General features: G+C 38.5%; 1 pseudogene; it reads left to right on the top strand.

Moving 5' to 3' along the window:
* The first annotated feature begins 739 nt into the window (after window positions 1–739).
* On the top strand, window positions 740–2,046 carry LOC100484061 (annotated as a pseudogene).
* Window positions 2,047–20,200: the final 18,154 nt, after the last annotated feature.

The raw sequence follows: 20,200 nt of genomic DNA, 5'->3' as shown, positions 1-20,200 counted from the left end.
GTGTTTACCCCAAAAATACAGACGTATTGAAGAGAAGGGCCATATGCACCCCAATGTTCATAGCAGCATTGTCCACAATAGAATAGATCAATGAAACCAGGAGTTCCTTCTTTGAAAAAAAAAATATCAACAAAATTGATAAACCTTTAGCCAGACTCATCAAGAAAAAATGAAAGAGGATTCAAAATCAGAAATGAAGGAGAAAAACTGACACCACAGAAATACAAAGGATTAAAAGAGAATATTATGAAAAAGTATGTGCCAACAAATAGGATAACCTAGAAGAAATGGATAAATTACTAGAAACATATAACCTTCCAAAACTGAATCAGGAAACAATAGAAAATTGGAACAGACCAATTACTAGTAATGAAATTGTATCCATAATCAAAAAACTCCTAATAAACAAAAGTCCAGGACCAGATGACTTCAGAAGTCAATTCTACCAAACATTTAAAGAAGAGTTGATACTTATTCTTCTCAAACTAGTCCAAAAAATAGAAGGAAAGCTTCCAAAATCAATCTATGAAACCAGGATTACCCTAATATGAAAATCAAATAAAGACACCACAAAAAAACTACCAGTTGATATCTCTGATGAACATAGATGCAAAAATCCTCAACAAAGTATCAGCAAATCAAGGCAGGTTCTCTTACATTGACCATCTGTATGCTGTAAGAAGTAACAACCTCTCCTCTTCCTTCCCACCATCTTCTTGGCAGCTGCAAATCAACAACCATGTGCAAATGCATCTCCATCCATGTTGGCTAGGCTGGTGTCCAGGTTGTCAATGCCTTCTGGGAGCTCTGTTGCCTGGAACACAGCATCCAGCCTGATGTCAAGTGACTCCCTCAGCACCTTCTTCTGTGAGACAGGTGCCAGCAAGCATGTGCCCAGGGCAGTGTTTGTAGACCTGGAACACACAGTCATTGATGAAGTTTGCACTGGCACCTACTGTAAGCATTTCCACCCTGAGCACCTCACCACAGGCAAGGAAGATGCTGCCAATAATTATGCCCGAGGACACTACACCATTGGCAAGATCATTGACCTTGTCTTAGACCAAATTCAGTAACTGGCCAAACAGTGCACAGGTCCTCAGGGCTTTTTGGTTTTTCACAACTTTGGAGGGGGAACTGGTTCTGGGTTCACTTCCCTGCTGATGAAACATCTCTGTCAATTACGGCAAGAAGTCCAAGTTGGAATTCTCCATTTACCCAACTCCCCAGGTTTCCACAGCTGTAGTTAAGCCCTACAATTCCAACCTCACTACTCACACCACCCTGAAGCACTCTGACTATGCCTTCATAGTAGAAAACATGGCCATCTATGACATCTGTCATAGAAACTTTATACTGAATGCCTAACCTACACTAAACTAAATAGGTCGATATGCCAAATTTTGTCCTCCATCACTGCTTCCCTCAGATTTGATGGAACCCTGAATGTTGATATGACAGAATTCCAGACAAACCTGGTGCCTTATCCTTACATCCACTTCCCTCTGGCCACATATGCCCCTGTCATCTCTGTTGAGAAAACCTACCATGAATAGCTTTCTGTAACAGAGATCACTAATGTGTACTTTCAGCTAGCCAACTGGAGGGTGAAATATGACCCTCACAATGGTAAATGCATGGCTTGCCACCTGTTGTACTATGGTGATGTGGTTTCCAAAGATGTCAATGCTGCCATTGCTATGATCAAGACCAAGTGTACCATCCAGTTTGTGGACTCGTACCCCACTGACATCAAAGTTGGCATTAATTACCAGCCTCTCACTGTGGAGGGGGAGACTTAGCCAAAGTACAGAGAGCCGTGTGCATGCTGAGCAATACCACAACCCCTGCTGAGGCCTAGGCTCACCTGAACCACAGTTTGACTTGACATGTGCCAAGCGTGCCTTTGGTCACTGGCATGTGGGTGAAGGCATGAAGGAAGAGTTTTCTGAGGCCCATGAACACATGGCTCCCCTTGAGAAGGATTATGAGGAGGTTGGTGTGGATTTTGTTGAAGGAGAAAGTGAAGGAAAAGAAGAGGAATAATAAAGTTAAAAATGTCACAAAGGTGCTGTTTTTACAGGGAAGCTTATTCTGTTTTGAACGTTGAAAATTTGTGTTTTGATCAGTTAATTTGTATGTAGCAGTGTATACTCTCATATACATTTACCGGCCTATGCTTTAAAACACAATGTTTTGTTACAGGCCGAAGCTGTCCCTTTCTCTGAAGAGTTTGAATAAAGTATTCCCTGTCTTAAAAATATATATATTAACAAACCAAATCCAACAATACATTTAAAAAATCATTCACCATGATCAAGTGGGATTTATTCCCAGGATGCAAGTGTGGTTCAATATTCACAAAACAATCAATGTGATACATCATACTAAAAAGAAAAGGGATAAAAATCACATGATCATCTCAATAGAAGCAGAAAAAAACATTTGACAACATACAACATCCATTGATGATAAAAACCCTCAATAAAGCAAGCATAAGAGGGAACATAACTCACCATAATAAAGGTCGTATATGAAAAACGCACAATGAACATCATCCTCAATGGTGAAAAACGGAGAGATTTTCCTATAACATCAGAAAAAAAGGCAAAGATGCCCACTCCAAACACTTTTATTCAACACGGTACTGGAATTCCTAGACACAGCAATCAGACAAGAAAAAGAAATAAAAGTCATATTATTGATAAGGAAAAGTAAAACTTCCACTATTTGCAGACAACATTATACTATAGATAGAAAACCCTAAGACTCCACAAAAAACCTATCAGAACTGATAAATGAACTGAGCAAAGTCACAAAACACAAATTAATATACAGAAATATGTTGCATTTTTATACACTAATAATGAAGTATCAGAGAACTTAACAGTTCCGTTGACAACTGCACCAAAAAGAATAAAATACCTAAGAGTAAACTTAACCAAGTTAAGTACTCTGAAAACTATAAAATATTGATGAAAGATACTGAAGATGACACAAACAAATGGAAAGATATTCCATGATTATAGATTGGAAGAACCAGTGTTGTTAAAATATCTATGCTGCCAAACAATCAACATATTAAAGCAATGCTTATCAAAATACCAACGTTTTTCACAGTTAGAATAAAGAATCCTAAAATTTGTATGAACCCACAAAAGACCTCAAATACACAAAGCAATCTTTTTTTTAATTTTTTTTATTATATTATGTTAATCACCATACAGTACATCCCTGGATTCCGATGTAAAGTTCGATGCTTCATTAGTTGCGTATAACACCCAGTGCACCATGCAATACGTGCCCTCCTTACAACCCATCAACAGTCTATCCCATTCCCCCACCCCCTACCCTCTGAAGTCTTCAGTTTGTTTCTCATAGTCCATACTCTCATGTTTCATTCCCCCTTCTGATTACCCCCCTTTTCTTTATCCCTTTCTTCCCCTATCGAGCATCCTAGTTCTTATGTTCCATAGATGAGAGAAATCATATGATAATTGTCTTTCTCTGCTTGACTTATTTCACTTAGCATTATCTCCTCCAGTGCCGTCCATGTTGCAGCAAATGTTGAGAATTCGTTCTTNTGAGAATTCATTCTTTCTGATAGCTGAGTAATATTCCATTGTATATATGGACCACAGCTTCTTAATCCAGTCATCTGTTGAAGGGCATCTCGGCTTCCACGATTTAGCTATTGTGGGGGACAATGCAGCTATGAACATTGGGGTGCATATGGCCCTTCTCTTTACTACGTCTGTATCTTTGGGGTAAACACCCAGTAGTGCAATGGCTGGGTCATAGGGTAGTTCAATTTTTAACTTTTTAAGGGACCTCCACACTGTTTTCCAGAGTGGCTGTACCAACTTGCATTCCCACCAACAATGTAGGAGGGATCCCCTTTCTCCACATCCTCTCCAACAATTGTTGTTTCTTGCCTTGTCTATCTTTGCCATTCTAACTGGCGTAAGGTGGTATCTCAGTGTGGTTTTGATTTGAATTTCCCTGATGGCTAATGATTTTGAACATTTTTTCATGTGTCTGTTAGCCATTTGTATGTCTTCATTGGAAAAGTGTCTGTTCATATCTTCTGCCCATTTTATGATTTGTTTATTTGTTTCTCGTGTATTGAGTTTGAGAAGTTCTTTGTAGATCTTGGATACCAGTCCTTTATCTGTGGTGTCCTTTGCAAATATATTCTCCCATTCCGTGGGCTGTCTCTTAGTTTTTTTGACTGTTTCCTTGGCTGTGCAGAAGCTCTTTATCCTGATAAAGTCCCATAAGTTCATTTTATCTTTTATTTCTCTTGCCTTTGGAGATGTGTCGTGAAAAAGGTTGCTCTGGCCGATGTCATAGAAGTTGTTGCCTATGTTCTCCTCTAGAATTTTGATGGATTCCTGTCTCACATTGAGGTCTTTCATCCATTTGGAGTTTATTTTTGTGTATGGTGTGAGAGAGTGGTCAAGTTTCATTCTTTTGCATGTAGCTGTCCAATTTTCCCAGCACCATTTATTGAAGAGACTGTCTTTTTTCCACCGGATGTTTTTTCCTGCTTTATCAAAGATTAGTTGCCCAAAGAGCCGAGGGTCCATTTCTGGGTTCTCTATTCTGTTCCATTGGTCGATGTGTCTGTTTTTGTGCCAGTACCATGCTGTCTTTGTGATCACAGCTTTGTAGTACAGCTCGAAATCCGGCATTGTGATGCCCCCAGCTTTGTTTTTCCTTTTCAACAGTTCCTTGGAGATTCGGGGCCTTTTCTGGTTCCATACAAATTTAAGGACTATTTGTTCCAGTTCTTTGAAAAATGTCCTCGGTATTTTGATCGGGATAGCATTGAAAGTGTAGATTGCTCTGGGTAGTATGGACATTTTAACTATGTTAATTCTTCCAATCCATGAGCATGGAATATTTTTCCATCTTTTTATGTCTTCCTCAATATCTTTCAAAAGTGATCTATAGTTTCTAGCATATAGGTCCTTTACGTCTCTGGTTAAGTTAATTCCAAGGTAACGCATGGTTTTTGGTGTTATTGTAAATGGGATGGATTCCCTAATTTCTCTTTCTTCAGTCTCGTTATTCGTGTATAGAAATGCAACTGATTTCTGGGCATTGATTTTGTATCCTGCCACCTTACTGAATTGTTCTATAACTTCTAATAGTTTGGGAGTGGATTCCTTTGGGTTTTCCATATAGAGTATCATGTCATCTGCAAAGAGAGACAGTTTGACTTCTTCTTTGCCGATTTGGATACCTTTGATCCCTTTTTGTCTTCTGATTGCTGTTGCAAGGACTTCTAGTACTATGTTGAATAATAGTGGCGAGAGTGGGCATCCTTGTCGTGTTCCTGATCTTAAGGGAAAGGCTTCCAGCTTTTCCCCATTGAGAATAATGCTTGCAGTAGGCTTTTCATAGATGGCTTTTATGAGATTGAGAAATGTACCCTCTATTCCTACACTCTGAAGGGTTTTAATCAGGAAAGGATGCTGTATTTTGTCAAATGCTTTTTCTGCATCAATTGAGAGGATCATATGGTTCTTGAGTCTTTTCTTGTTGATATGATGTATCACATTGATTGATTTGCGAGTGTTGAACCATGCTTGCATCCCAGGTATGAATCCCACTTGGTCATGATGGATAATCCTTTTAATGTACTGTTGGATTCTATTAGCAAGGATCTTGTTGAGGATTTTGGCATCCATATTCATTAGAGAAATCGGTCTGTAATTCTCCTTTTTGAGGGGGTCTTTGCCTGGTTTGGGGATCAAGGTAATATTAGCCTCATAGAATGAGTTTGGTAGCTTTCCTTCTGTTTCTATTTTTTGAAATAGCTTTAGGAGAATAGGTATTATTTCTTCTTTGAATGTTTGGTAGAATTCCCCAGGAAAACCGTCTGGGCCTGGAGTTTTATTATTTGGAAGGTTGTTTATCACTGACTCAATTTCTTCATAGTTAATTGGCCTATTTAAGAAATCTATTTCTTCCTGTTTCAGTCTTGGTAGTTTATAGGTTTCCAGGAAGGCCTCCATCTCTTCCAGATTGTTTAGTTTTTTGGCATATAGCTGTTGATAAAAGTTTCTAATAATCCTTGCAATTTCAATGGTGCTGGTCGTGACCTCTCCCTTTTCAGTCATAATTTTAATAATCTCAGTCCTTTCTCTTTGTTTTTGGACAAGTTTTGCCAGTGGTCTATCAATTTTATGGATTCTCTCAAAGAACCAGCTTCTAGTCCTGTTGATCTGCTCTACTGTGGTTCTGGTCTCTAATTCATTGATTTCTGCTCTAATCTTGGTCAACTCCTTCCTTGTCAGTGGGTTAGGCCTGTCCCTCTGTTGCTGTTCCAGTTTCTTGAGGTGAGAATATAGAAACTGCATTTTAGATTTTTCTATTCTTTTGAGTGAGGCTTGGATGGCTATGTATTTCCCCCTTAGGACTGCCTTTGCAGTATCCCATAGGTTTTGGACCGTTGTGTATTCATTCTCGTTGGTCTCCATAAATTGTTTAATTTGTTTTTTGATTTCCTGGTTTATCGAGTCATTCTTGAGCAGGATGGTTCTTAGCCTCCAAGTGTTTGAGTTTCTTCCAGGTTTTTCCTTGTGGTTGAGTTCCAATTTCAGAGCGTTGTGGTCTGAGAATATGCAGGGGATAATTTCAATCTTTTGGTATTGGCTGAGACCTGTTTTGTGTCCCAGAGCATGATCTATTCTTGAGAATGTTCCATGGGCATTTGAATAGAATGAGTATTCTTTGGTTCTGGGGTGTAGTGTTCTATATATATCTATGAGGTCCAACTCGTCGAGTATGGCATTCAAAGCCTTTGATTCTTTGCTTAGTTTTTGCCAGGGTGTTCTGTCTATTTCTGATAGTGGGGTGTTGAGGTCCCCTACTATTACTGTGTTCTTATCTATATGTCTCTTTATTTTGGTTAAGAGTTGGCTTGTGTATCTTGCTGCTCCCCTGTTGGGGGCATATATATTAATAATTGTCATATCCACTTGTTGAATACTTCCTTTAAGAATAATATAGTGCCCTTCTGTATCTCTCTCTATGGCCTCTAGTTTAAAATCCAGTCTATCTGATATGAGAATTGCTACTCCAGCTTTCTTTTGAGGTCCATTTGCGTGGAAGATGGTACTCCATCCCCTTACTCTAAGTCTGAATGCATCTTTGGGTTCAAAATGAGTCTCTTGTAGACAGCAAATGGATGGGTCATGTCTTTTTATCCAATCTGCAACCCTGTGGCGTTTTATGGGAGAGTTTAAGCCATTTAGATTGATAGAGATTATTGACAGATATGATTTTAATGATGCCATTTCTCTTTAAAGTCTTTGTATCGGTTGTGACTTGCTGCTCTGTATCACTCTTGGGGCCTTTTTACCTTTATAGAGCCCCCCTTAATATCTCCTGTAGGGCTGGTTTCGTGGTTACGAAATTGGTTAATGATTGGCGATTTTGGAACGTCTTTATTTCTCCATCAATTCTGAATGACAGCTTTGCTGGATAAAGGATCCTTGGCTGCATGTTTTTCTCTGAAAGAGCTTTAAAAATGCCCCCCCAAGCCTTTCTCTCATTCCAGGTCTCTGTAGACAGGTCTGACGTAATCCTGATACCTTTGCCTTGGTACGTGAGAAATTTCTTTGCCCTGGCCGCTTTCAATACTGTATCCTTGGATCTAATATTTGCGAATTGCACTATGACATGCCGTGGCGTAGGTTTGTCCTGGTTGAGCTTGGATGGGGTCCTCTCTGCCTCTTGGACACGAATGCTTGTTTCCCTTGCTAGATTAGGGAAGTTTTCAGCTACAATTTGTTCAAATATCTCTTCTAGACCTCTGTTTTTCTCCACCCCTTCAGGGTTGCTGATGATTCTGACACTGGATCGTTTCATAGAGTCAGTAATCTCCCATAATCTACATTCGTGGGCGTGGATTTTTTTAAGACCAGCTTCTATTTTCGTTTTTTCTTCTACTAACCCATCCTCCAATTCGCTAACGCGTTCCTCTGCCTCGGTGACCCTGGCCGTCAGAGCCTCTAGTTTTGACTGCATTTGGCTCATAGAATTTTTAATTTCTGTCAGATTCGCTCTCATTTCTGCCCTTAGGGATTCTATATTCTCAGCAACGTTTTCTCTAATACTTTTTTCAAGTCTACTCATCATCTTGACCATTGTTGCTCTGAATTCCATTTCTGATAATTGGGATACATCCATATGTATTAATTCTGTGGCAGAGGCCACAGACTCATTATCTTTTCTTTGCTGGGGGGCACTTCTCCTTCTCGTCATTCTGATGAGGAAAGATTGCGGGGTTGTCCAGAGCCCAAGTTATTGACTGGGACCCAGGCCGTGCACCCTTGTTTTATAGAGATCTAAGGGATGTGGGCTTCTTCCTTAAAGATTTTATTTATTTATTTGAGAGAGAGAGACAGACAGTCAGCAAGAAAGGTAACCCAAGCAGGGGAGTGGGAGAGGAAGAAGCAGTCTCCTGGTGGAGAAGCCTGATGAGGGACTCCTTTCCGGAACGTTGTGATCACACCCTAATCCGAAGACAGGCGCTTAGTGACTGCGCCACTCAGGCGCTCCAGGTTGTGGGCTTCTTGATTTTTCAGCCTGCCTTCTGGGCTAGAGGCCTGCTGGCCGGTACTCAGAAAACCCTGTTTGGGTAGAGTCTCNGGATGGGGATGGGCACCCTGTGAGCCAGTATTTCTGGGTTTTTGTTCTCTGGCGCTTTCCCTGGTGGTTTGCTGTTCCTCTTCTGAGAGTCAGAGCAGCAGCGGCTGAAATTCAGCCTCTGTCTCAGAACAGAGGGATCGCAGATCATTCTCCACTGGTGTTCTGGCCACTTTAACTCTGTTTCTTTTGGTGCTGCTCAACCCTGCAGCATCCCAGGCTGTGCGCCCCACACACAGTGTCCCAGCCCTCACTTCCAGGGCCAGCGCGTCTCTGTCCTTTGTGTTTCCAACCCCGCCAGCCACCAGTCGCCAGCCGCCCTGCGCCCGCTCCCAGAACTCCCAGTCTCAACCTGGACAGTGAGCACACCGGAGCTCCGGAGCTCCGTGAGATGCTTGGTGGCGCATGCTCCTGGCTCACGGACTCAGTCTGCTGTTTCCAGGGTGCGGGTCCGCCGTCTGCCCGCTCCCCGGTGCAGGTGGCCCACCAGCCGCCCCACGCGCGCTCCCGGAGCTCCCGTTCTCAGTCTGCTGTCTCGTGGGTGCCATCCACGAATCCATCTGCTCCCCCATGCAGGTGGCTACCACTTCCCAGCGCTCTGACATGGCGGCTCCTTCCCCCTCTGTTTATCTTCTGATAACTGTGCGCGGTTTCATGGCTCCCCGCTTCGTACCTCAATACTCAGCACGGGAGATGTTCATTTGTAGAGATCCAGATGTATCTTCCTGCGTCTCAGGCTGATTCCGTGGATGTTCCTGCTGGTCTGGTACCTATCCAGCTCAACTCAGGGGACCGGCTGAAAACGGGGTCCCCTACTCCTCCGCCATCTTAACCCAAAGCTACACAAAGCAATCTTGAAAAAGAAGAACAAAGCTGGAGGTATCACAATTCTAAATTTCAAGATACTACAAAGCTGTAGTAATCAAAAGAGTGTGGTACTAGCACAAAAATAGGCACAATGGAACAGATTACAGAGCCCAAAAATAAACCCATGATTATATGGCCAATTAATCTATGATAAAGGATGCAAGAATATGTAATGGAGAAAAGATAGTCTCTTCAACAAATGGTGCTGGAAACTGGACACCTAATTGCACTTCAACAAATGGTGCTGGAAACTGGACCACTTTCTTACATCATACACAAAAATAAATCAAAATAGATTAAAGACCTTAATGTGAGACCTAAAACTGTAAAAATCCTAGAGGAAAACTTAGGCAGCAATTTATTTGACATCAGCCATAGCAACATTTTTCTAGATATGTTTCCTGAGGCAAGGGAAACAAAAGCAAAATGCAACTACTGAAACTACACCAAAGCAAAAAGCTTTTGCACAGTGAAGGGAACCATCAGCAACAACAGAAAGGCAACCTACTGAATGGGAATGGATATTTACAAACGTTAAATTCAACACAGGGTTAATATTTAAACTATATTAAGAACTTATTCAACTCAATACCCAAAAAAACAGATAATCCAATTAAAAAATAGGTAGAAGCTTTGAATAGACATTTTTCCAAAGAACACACAGATGGCCAACAGACACATGATGTTCAACATCACTAATAATGTTCAACATCACTAATCATCAGGGAAATGCAAATTAAAACCGCAATGAAATGTCACCTCACACCTGTCAAAGTGGCTAGAAATAACAAAAAGACAAGAAATAACAAGTCTTGATGAAGATGTGGAGAAAATGAGTCATCTTGCACTGTTATATGAATGCAAATTGGTGCAGTCACTGTGGAAACAGTATAAAGATTCCTCCAAAAAATTAAAAATAGAATTACCATATAATCCAGTAATTTCACTACTGGGTATTTACCCAAAGGGAAAAAAACCCCGCTAATTTGAAAAGATATATGCACCCTTATGTCTTTTGCAGCATCATTTATGATAGTCAAGATATGGAAGCAGCCCAAGTGTCCATTCTTAGATGAATGCATAAAGAAGAAGTGGTATGGTTAAATAGGTGATAGAGATTGAGGAATGCACTCGTTGCAATGAGCACCAGGTGTTTTATGGAAGTGTTGAATCACTATATTGTACACCTGAAATTAATATTACACTGTATGTTTACTAACTGGAATTTAAATAAAAACATTAAAAAAAAGAAGTGGCATGTATATATAATAGAATATTACTCAGCCATAAAATGGAATGAGATCTTGCCATTTGCACCAAATGGATGGGTCTTGAGGGCATAATGGTAAGTGAAATAAGTCAGTCAGGAAAAGACAAATACCATATGATTGAATCATATGTAGAATTTTAAAAAATAAAACAAAGGAACACACAAAGAAAGAAAGAGACAGAAAAATAGACTCTTAAATGCAGAGAGCACACTGGTGTTTGCCAGAGTTGGGGGTGGTTGAAATAAAGGGGGTCAAGAGTACACTTATCTTAATGAGTATGAAATTGTTGGATTGTTATATTTTATACCTGAAACTTACAAACACTATATATAAATTATATTTCAATTGAAAAAAAGAAAATATTGACAATACTAAAGGGAGAAGTAGACAAATTCACAATCATATTTGAATATTTTAATAACTCCTCTCAGTAACTGATAGAAACACTAGAGAAAAAAATCTTAAGGCTATGGAAGGTTTCAACTTTATCAACCAATTCAACTTAACTGATATTTTTAGAACAGCACATGAAGAACACACATTTCCATGTGTACATAGCATATGTTCACCAAGATAGACTATATACTGGGTCATAAAATAAGTTTATAAATTTCAAAATCTAAATCTTATATAATATACTTTTAATGATAACGGAATTAAATTAGAATCAGTAGCAATAAGATACACAGGAAAAATGCCCAAATATTTGGAAATTAAAATACATACTTGAGTCTAGGGCATTTATCCGTTTTTCGAAAAAGAAATCACAAGAAAAGTTAGAAAATATTTCAAAATGGGTTACTATGAAAATACAGCATATAAACATTTATGAGATGAAGCTAAAGCAGTACCTCAAAGAAACTTTGTAGTTTTAAAATTTTATATTAGAAAGGAAGAGTTTAAAGTCAATAATCTAATCTTAAGAATCTAGAAAAAGAAGGGCCAAATTAATCCAAAATAAATGGAATAAGAAAATAATAAAACTAAGAGGGAAATTGATAGATTTGAAAATAAATAATTTGAGACTAAATAAAAGATTAATACAATTGATAAAACCCAATAAAAATTTATCAACATAAAAAATTATCAATATCAAGAATGTAAGAGGGATATTGCTCAGATCCTACTGACATTAGAAAGATAATAAAAGCATATTATTAACAACTTAGATGCAGTAGATATGTTTGTTGAAAAAAATTGTTAAAACTGATAAAGAAAAAATAGACAATCTCAACAGAAACAACTCCCCAATAGGCGTTAGAGGAAAACACTTTTAGGCAGCTGTGTTAATCCCTGCTGCCTAGAGCAATGGATAAAACTAGGGAAAACAATAGACTTTTTAAAAAGCTTGGGAAGAGAAACTGAGAAATGAGATGCTTTGGGGAAAAGGGGACTTTGAAAAGCTCTGACAAATTCTTGGTCATCTGGAAAGACCAGCACATGCCAAGGGCTGTGCACAAGTTATAAAAAGCATGGGAAAGCCCTCAGTTTCTCTCCTCTGGCTCACTTTCAGGCTCTGCACAAACAGAAAATAAAGGACAAAGCAGAGTTGCAAATCACCTGGCTGAATATCGAAGACATGTCCTAACACACACACACACACACACACACACACACACACACACACACACAGTGCCCATCTGCAAAGACTAGGGAGGATTTTTTTAGTTATAGGTTTTAAAGAAATCCCTATATTGGCTGGCTGACCTGGGTGACCACTAACCTGAAGGAACAGAGTCTTCAGTGGCCATATACAACAAAGAATACATAGTTCACCAAATTAGTTCAAAAAAGTCTCAAACGAACAACTATAATCACAACAAGCAGCAACAACAATACCTGGGGAGGGAGGAATTTAATTTCCAGAGTTACCACATTATAATTTTCAAAATGTCCAGTTTTCAATGACAACAAAAAGTCATGAGACGCACAAAGAAACAAGAAAGTATAGCTAATACATAAGGGAAAAGCAATCAATAGAAACTCTCCTTGAGAAATCCTAGACATTGGACTTACTGGACAAAGACTTTAAATCAACCATTTAAAATATGTTTATAGGGGCGCCTGGGTGGCACAGCGGTTAAGCGTCTGCCTTTGGCTCAGGGCGTGATCCCGGTGTTCTGGGATCGAGCCCCACATCAGGCTCCTACACTATGAGCCTGCTTCTTCCTCTCCCACTCCCCCTGCTTGTGTTCCCTCTCTCGCTGGCTGTCTCTATCTCTGTCAAATAAATAAATAAAATCTTTTAAAAAAAATACGTTTATAGAGCTAAAGGAAACCATGTACAAAAATCTAAAGGAAATCTTGAGAACAATATCTAATGAAATAGAGAATATCGGTCAAGAGATAGAAATTATAAAGAGAAACAAATAACAATTTTTGAGCGAAAAGGTACAGCAATTGAAATGAAAAATTCACTAGAGGCACTCACAAGCAAATGTGACATGGCACTTGAAATTGATTGAGATCACCCAATCTGAGGAATCAAAAGAAAAAAAATTAAGTAAAATGAAGTGAAAAGGGCCTAAGAGACCTGTGGGGCAACCCCAAGCATACCAAGATATGAACATATGCATATGGGAGGCCCAGAAGGAGAGAAAGAGGGGGACAGAAAGAATATTTGAAGATATAATAGTTGAAAACTAACCAAATTTGATGAAAAACATTTATCTATACATTAAAAAGATCAATGAATTCCAAGTAGAATAAATTCAAAGATATCCACACTGCAACACATTAGAGTGAAACTGTCAAAAACCAAAGCCTAAGAGAAAATTTTGAAAGTAGCAAGAGAAAACTTATCATGTACAAGGGTTCCTGAACAAGAGTAACAGCTGAACTCTCGTCAGAAACTACAGAAGCCAGAAGCAGTGGGATCACATATTAAAAGTGCTCAAAGGAAAAAAAAATGACAATGAAGCATTCTAAAGATAAAACAAAAACAAACAAAAAATCCCTGAGTTTATTGCTAGCAAGCATGCCCTCAGAGAAATACTAATGAGAGTTCTCCAGTCTAACATAAAAGGACACTAGAGAGAACTTAAATTCACGTGAAGAAATAAGGAACATGGTAAATGTAACTACATAGGTTAATACAAAAGTCAGTATTGATGGTGCTTTTTTAAATTTTTTTATTCCTTTGTCTTCTTTCTTTCACTTAAAAAAGTTATGTAAAACAGTAGTTATAAATCCATGTTGATGGGCACAGAAGGCAAACTGAAGTAATTTGTTACACTAACAGCATAAAGGGGAGAACACAGCTGTATGGGAGGGAAGTTTTGCATACTTTTGAAATTAAATTGGTAATAATCTTAACTAGAATGCTATAAATTGTTAATTGTAATTTTCAGAGAAACCACCAATAAAGTGATATTCATAACAGCCAAATGTAGAACTAACCCAAATGTTCATCAGCTGATGAACAGATAAATAAATTACACTATATTCATATAATGGAATACTGCTCAGGAATAATTTAAATAAAATAATGCGTGCAAAAATTTGGATGAATCTCACAAACATTGCATTGACTAAAAGAAGCCAGACACAAAAGAATACATACTATATAATTCACTTTCTATGAAGCTCTAGAACTGACAATATTAATCTATGGTGATAGAAATCGAAAGAGCCATTTTCAATGTGGGATAGAAATGTGACTGGAAAGCAGCACAAGAGCACTTTCTGAGGTGATGAAAGTGTTTTTTCTCTTGATTATGTGGTAGTTACAGAAGTATATGAACTTATCAAGCATCATTGACTTGTACCACTTAAGATCTATGCATTTCACTGCATGTAAACTTTGCCTCAATTAAAATAAAAAACATGGTATATCTTGTGGCTTATTAAATCAGCATTTTTATTCAACTTTCTCTAAATATATCACCAAAATCTGTAAAGTATTACTAAGGAGAATACTCTTCATCATTTTATCAGTGAAGAAACAAATAAAAAATAGTTTAATCAATTGAAAGAGTGGGTTATGTCATTTAATTCTAGGAACAAATACTGTCTCTTCTTGCAAAGACTACTTCCTCCAATATACCAAAAAGCAAAGTTTGCTATGTGTATAAATATCTTTGTAAAGACATACAGTCTCCTTGCAAGGTCCATTATCCCCACCACCCAAAAGAAAAAAACATGTACCTTGTGTTTTGTAAAATCTCTAGGTAATACTTATGTGGGCATGTTCAACCAGGTCTCTGCTAGGTTTTACTAAGTGTTCATGTTTTAATGGAAGTGCTACTATTTAGAAGATGGTTTTTTTTTTAAGGTAGAAATATCAGTCAGAATATATCTTCTTCAGTAACCACTAAGAATTCATTTCAGAAGTGTCTCACAGTGTGAAATTCTGCTCAAGGGACAGAGGAGAAGTTTTGGCTGGTACATTTGCTTTCTTGTCTCTAATTTATACAGAGTTGGACTATTTGTGTGATAAAACATGCAACTTGCTCAGCAGGTAACATCACTTTGCTTTTTCCAGGAGGATCTTCATTATATTACTTTAAAGTGGTAAATTCATATTTTGTCAATGTTTTTTATAAAGTATTTTAAATATTTTTTAATAAAGGAGATCCCCAAAGGTTCAAGTATTCTCAATCACCTCTTCCTCAAATCCCATTTACCAATATCTCTTTAAATGAAAGGACTTATTTAAATTTGAGAAACCTCAATAAGTAGACATCATTCATAAAATTTTACTGAGTACCATCTATGTGCAGGGACTGAGGTGGGAAGAAGAGTTGCCACCCCTGCCCTCAAGAGGCTCACACTCTAGTAAAATTTTATTCCTGAGTATTAGGTTGGACCATATGATGTTGTCATTTCTGCAGGTCAAAAATAGTAGATTACTGGCAATTTCATATGAATAAATTTAATGCGACCTATAAAGTGTTCGGTCCAATTCAGTCAGGAAGAAAAGAGAGATCACTTTCAGATAGGGTCATAAGTAGGTAAGAAAGAGGAGAAAAGAGGGAAATGACTGCCTTTTTATGACTCATTTGTTTGTTCCCTTTGTGGTCAATATGAAAATTTATTGCCTGTGAATCCAGATTATATAAATACTTCATTTGTGCTTTGAGTAGGAGAAATGTAAAAATAAGAGGGATTAGAAATAAAGAGGACATTGTTGTGAAGCCGCTCAAGATCTGGGCCTGTGAGGAAGGTACTGTGTGATACTGAAATATCTCTAGTTGGAGCACTTACTACCTGCAGTGGTGTGTGGGGTGCTCTGCATCTGAAAACTGGAGGATCTTTATCTGGTGGAATGCACAAAGCCCTTGGAATTTTTTTTAAAAAAATATTTGCATGTTTGAATGAGGATATTATATGCATTTTTTGGAGGACAGGTGACATGGAAAGAGAGTCTATGATGCTTACCAGATTCTCCAAAAGTTTGTAACTCAAAATAGTTTGAGTAAAAGAAAGATGTGAACACAGACTTTGGACATGAATAAGTACACTTGGAAGGAGACTGCGATTAGTGCCATGATGTCCAGAGGAGGAAAGAGGTTACTCTCATAGGAGGGATCAGTGAATGGTTTAGGAAGGAAGTTTGGGATCCAAGGTTAGGAGATTTTCTGCAATGGATTTGGTGAGAAGTAATCAAATCTGAACCATAGAAGCAACAGGGGAGATGGAGAGGACAGGGGTAGTGCAAGAGCTGCAGAGATAGAATTGGCAAGTTTGGCAATTGATTGACTGAGGGGCCAAGAGAGAAGAGGGATTTGAAGATAATGCTAAACTTTTAAGCCTGGATGAATGGAAGGATCAGTTTTCCACTTAAAGAAATCTTGAAGTGTCAAACATTTCTTTACAAAAACCATGCCTCTGTTTTCTTCTTTAAAAAAAAAAAACTGGATTGACACTTTAGCTTTTTAATTCTTTATAATGCAAAATTTCAAATATATACAAAGTAGAGATAATACTAATAATACTCTTGTACCTATCACCCAACTTCAATTATCAATATCAAATGCCTGGTTTCTGGCTCAGTAACAATGTAGCCTAAAATTAAATTCTCCAAAACCCCAATTCTCCATGGATAGAAATTTTACTATGATCCCCCTAAAAATGTATATTAAATTATGTGGGTCTATGTGCATTTGTAGATACACACAGGGAAAGGATCCATAGATTCTGATGGATTCTATGACATGGCTCCATCCCATGCCTCCCCTCTACCCCCTACCTCAAAGGAAGACTTACTCCTATACAAAGAATTTATTTAAGACATGATCTCTGGAAGGTTGGTTATAAATTAAGCATTATTCTTGATAAGTTATTCTGAATCTTTAAGACTAGAGTATTATACACCTGAAATTAGTATAACACTGTATGTTAACTAACTGAAATTAAAATAAAAACTTAAAAGGGTCTTCTGGGTGGCTCAGTCAGTTAAGCATGTGACTTAATTTAGACTCAGGTCATAATCTCAGGGTCATAAGATGAGCCCTGCATCGGTTTCCGTGCTCAGTGCAGAGTCTGCTTGAGATTCTCTCTTTATCTCCTTCTGCCCCTCCCCATGCTTGTGTGCTCTAGAAACAAACAAATAAAATCTTTAGGGGATGAAAGTTTAAATATAAGTAAATAAAAACTTAAAAGAAACTAGAATATTAAAAAGTTAGGACACAAAATAAGTATATTCTTATTTAGGGCCAGGGAGGTCTGGAACATGGAATTATGTCCACAGAGGACATGTATAGATGGGCTTACTGCAAGCATCATCTATGGACCTACCTGCAAGCACTGGTTGTTTAGCTATGTATTAAAGTTGAAGGAAGTTTGGAAAGGAAGCTTACCAAGGATCTGGGTGTTGATTGTATTCAGAGTTTTCATTTCTTCGTTTAGCAAGTATTTATAGACTATTAAGTACCAGGCACTATGCTAGGCCCCAAAGGTACAAAAACAGTCTCTACTTTTGCGAAACTTTCATCCTAGTTGGGAACACAGATGTTACACAAATTGTCATAAAAATAAGCATAAATCAGTAAAATGTGGTAACTGCTAAAAATGAAAGACACAGAAATAGCATGGGCAAAAGCCCAGTGTTAGGAATGAGCATAAAACTGTACCTGCACCTTAAATCATGGCCACAATTAGCAGGCACTAAAATCGTAAATGTACCTGATGCTTAGATTGTGAGGAAAATCAGAATGCATCAGGAAATTTGAGGGGCAGGTAGGCAAAGGACAAACCCTGTGGGGCGCTGAAAGCCATAGTAAGGAGTTTTGTCTTTGAAAACTATTGGAAGCCCTTAAAGTTTTTAGCACAGGTTTTGGAAGGAGGGAAAGTAAGTTGGCATGATCAGATCTGCATTTTGAAAAGATGATTCTGCCCAGCATGTGAATATAAGATTTCAAGAGGGGACACAAGTGCATGATGAGTGAACAGTTTAATGGCTACTGCTGAAGTTCACGTGAGAGATAATGGCTTATGTTAGGGTAGTGGTGATGGAGATGGAACAGATTGGATTCTGTGGAGTACTTTAGCCCACTAAACAATTTTGACACAACCCATTGCAATGGAAAGTTTGAGCCTCACTACTCATATATGTTAAGTAAAATAGAGTTTCCTTACAGTTCAGCTGTTCAGTGAGGGTTAAAGCTCTGGGACATGCCATAAGCCACATCATAAGTGGCCGAATAAGGCCTTAAGCAGAGGCACATGCTCAGGTTGTAGATGCAGGATAATAACCACGATTATTTCTGTAAAAACAGTTGATCAAGTAGCTCTATGTAGTCTTAGCCTCAGTCAATCAACATAAGATATTGATGGCTCACAGAGCAGAAAACGAAAGTATCACAAAAATAGCCTCTAGTATACAAAGAAATAAGCACCACCTCAGTATGTACAATCCACTCCATGAATAAATTCTAAATATTGAGTAGATACTATTGAACCTAGTACTTGGCTTTGCAAAATTGCCAAGGGCAATTCAGTATAGATATGCTGAGAAGTCTGTTAGAGTGATTCCCATCCTATTGGGATGGGAATAAGGGAAATGTCAGTTGTCTTAGGTGTAAGTAAAGGAAGCTTAATGATTATTTCTCCTAAGCCAAAAAAGAAAAAAATGGCAGGTCTGTTGATTTTTCTCATGATTCATCTTCTGCAATGGTGTTTTTTTCCTCTCTTTTAAGATTCCTTTAAGACTGTCATTAATAAAGGGGTAGTTACCCTTTAAGACTAGGCTAGCTGAGTAAGAGAATCCAAAAATGCCATCCTTTGTAGACCTTTAATTTCTGGAGGAGATATACGCAGAATTTATCTCATGACTCTCAGTTTACAGTAGTCCTCTGATTGGTCTGGCTGATCCTGCTTTGCCAACTCTCCAGAATCCCTGGCATCTTGAATGGGCTAGCTGACATTCTTCTTGTTTACATCTCAGATCACCACCCTCTTTTCTATCTCCTACCTTCCCTGAATCCTGTTAATGGAAGAACACTCTGAAGCAATGGTTCTCAATTCTGGCTGTGTGTCAGAATCACTTAGCAGAACTTAGAAGCTGAGACTCCTTGATTTGATTTTGGGTTAGACTCTCTGGAGGATGATTCCCCAGAATATGCATTTTTACAAAGCTTCCCAGGTGTTCTGGAAGCAGTGGACCACTGTTTCAGAATCCCTGCAAACTCTTTGACTTCTCTTCAACTTACAGATTTCAGAGTTCCAGAGAAGACAGGGCAGCATATTGCCCTTTATGTTCCTCTGAAGAAACAGTTTACCATTTCCTTAAGTATAGTATTGAATTGGAATAATACTACTAACCCAGTTGACATAGAAGATACATAATTTTTTTCATTGATGATAACAGCTACCATTTATTGAGTTCTTAGTATGTGTTAGTCACTGTGCTAGGTGTTTTTCACAATTCTTAAATTTAACCTTTTCTTTAAAATCCCACAAGATTTACATTAACTGGATGAGGAAAATGACACTCAGAGGAGTTAAGCAACTTTCTGGAGAAGAAGTGGCCAATTTAGGATTTGAACCCAGGACTGCCTGCCGGCAATATTTGTGATCTTAGACACATAGCCATCATATAAAAAACACATGGCAGGGGCACCTGGGTGGCTCAGCTGTTAAGCGTCTGCCTTCAGCTCAGGTCATGATCCCAGGGTCCTGGGATTGAGCCCCACATGGGGCTCCCTGCTCAACAGGAAGCCTGCTTCTCTCTCCCACGCTCCCCTTGCTTCAGTTCCCTCTCTTGCTGTCTCTCTCTGTCAAATAAATAAATAAAATCTTTTTAAAAAAACCACACACATGGCAGAACTGAGAACCAAATGAAGGTCTTCCTCCTCTTCTGGGTTCTCTGGAGTTCACTATAAGGTGCTCCATAGTATGGGCCAGAATCCCCCCTATTGTTATGGGAGGAGTTAGGACAGAGAAGACCTATAGAAGCTGCC

This window comes from Ailuropoda melanoleuca, chromosome X, assembly GCF_002007445.2.
Source record: "Ailuropoda melanoleuca isolate Jingjing chromosome X, ASM200744v2, whole genome shotgun sequence".
NCBI lineage: Eukaryota > Metazoa > Chordata > Mammalia > Carnivora > Ursidae > Ailuropoda > Ailuropoda melanoleuca.
This window is presented reverse-complemented; position numbering and strand designations above follow the sequence as displayed.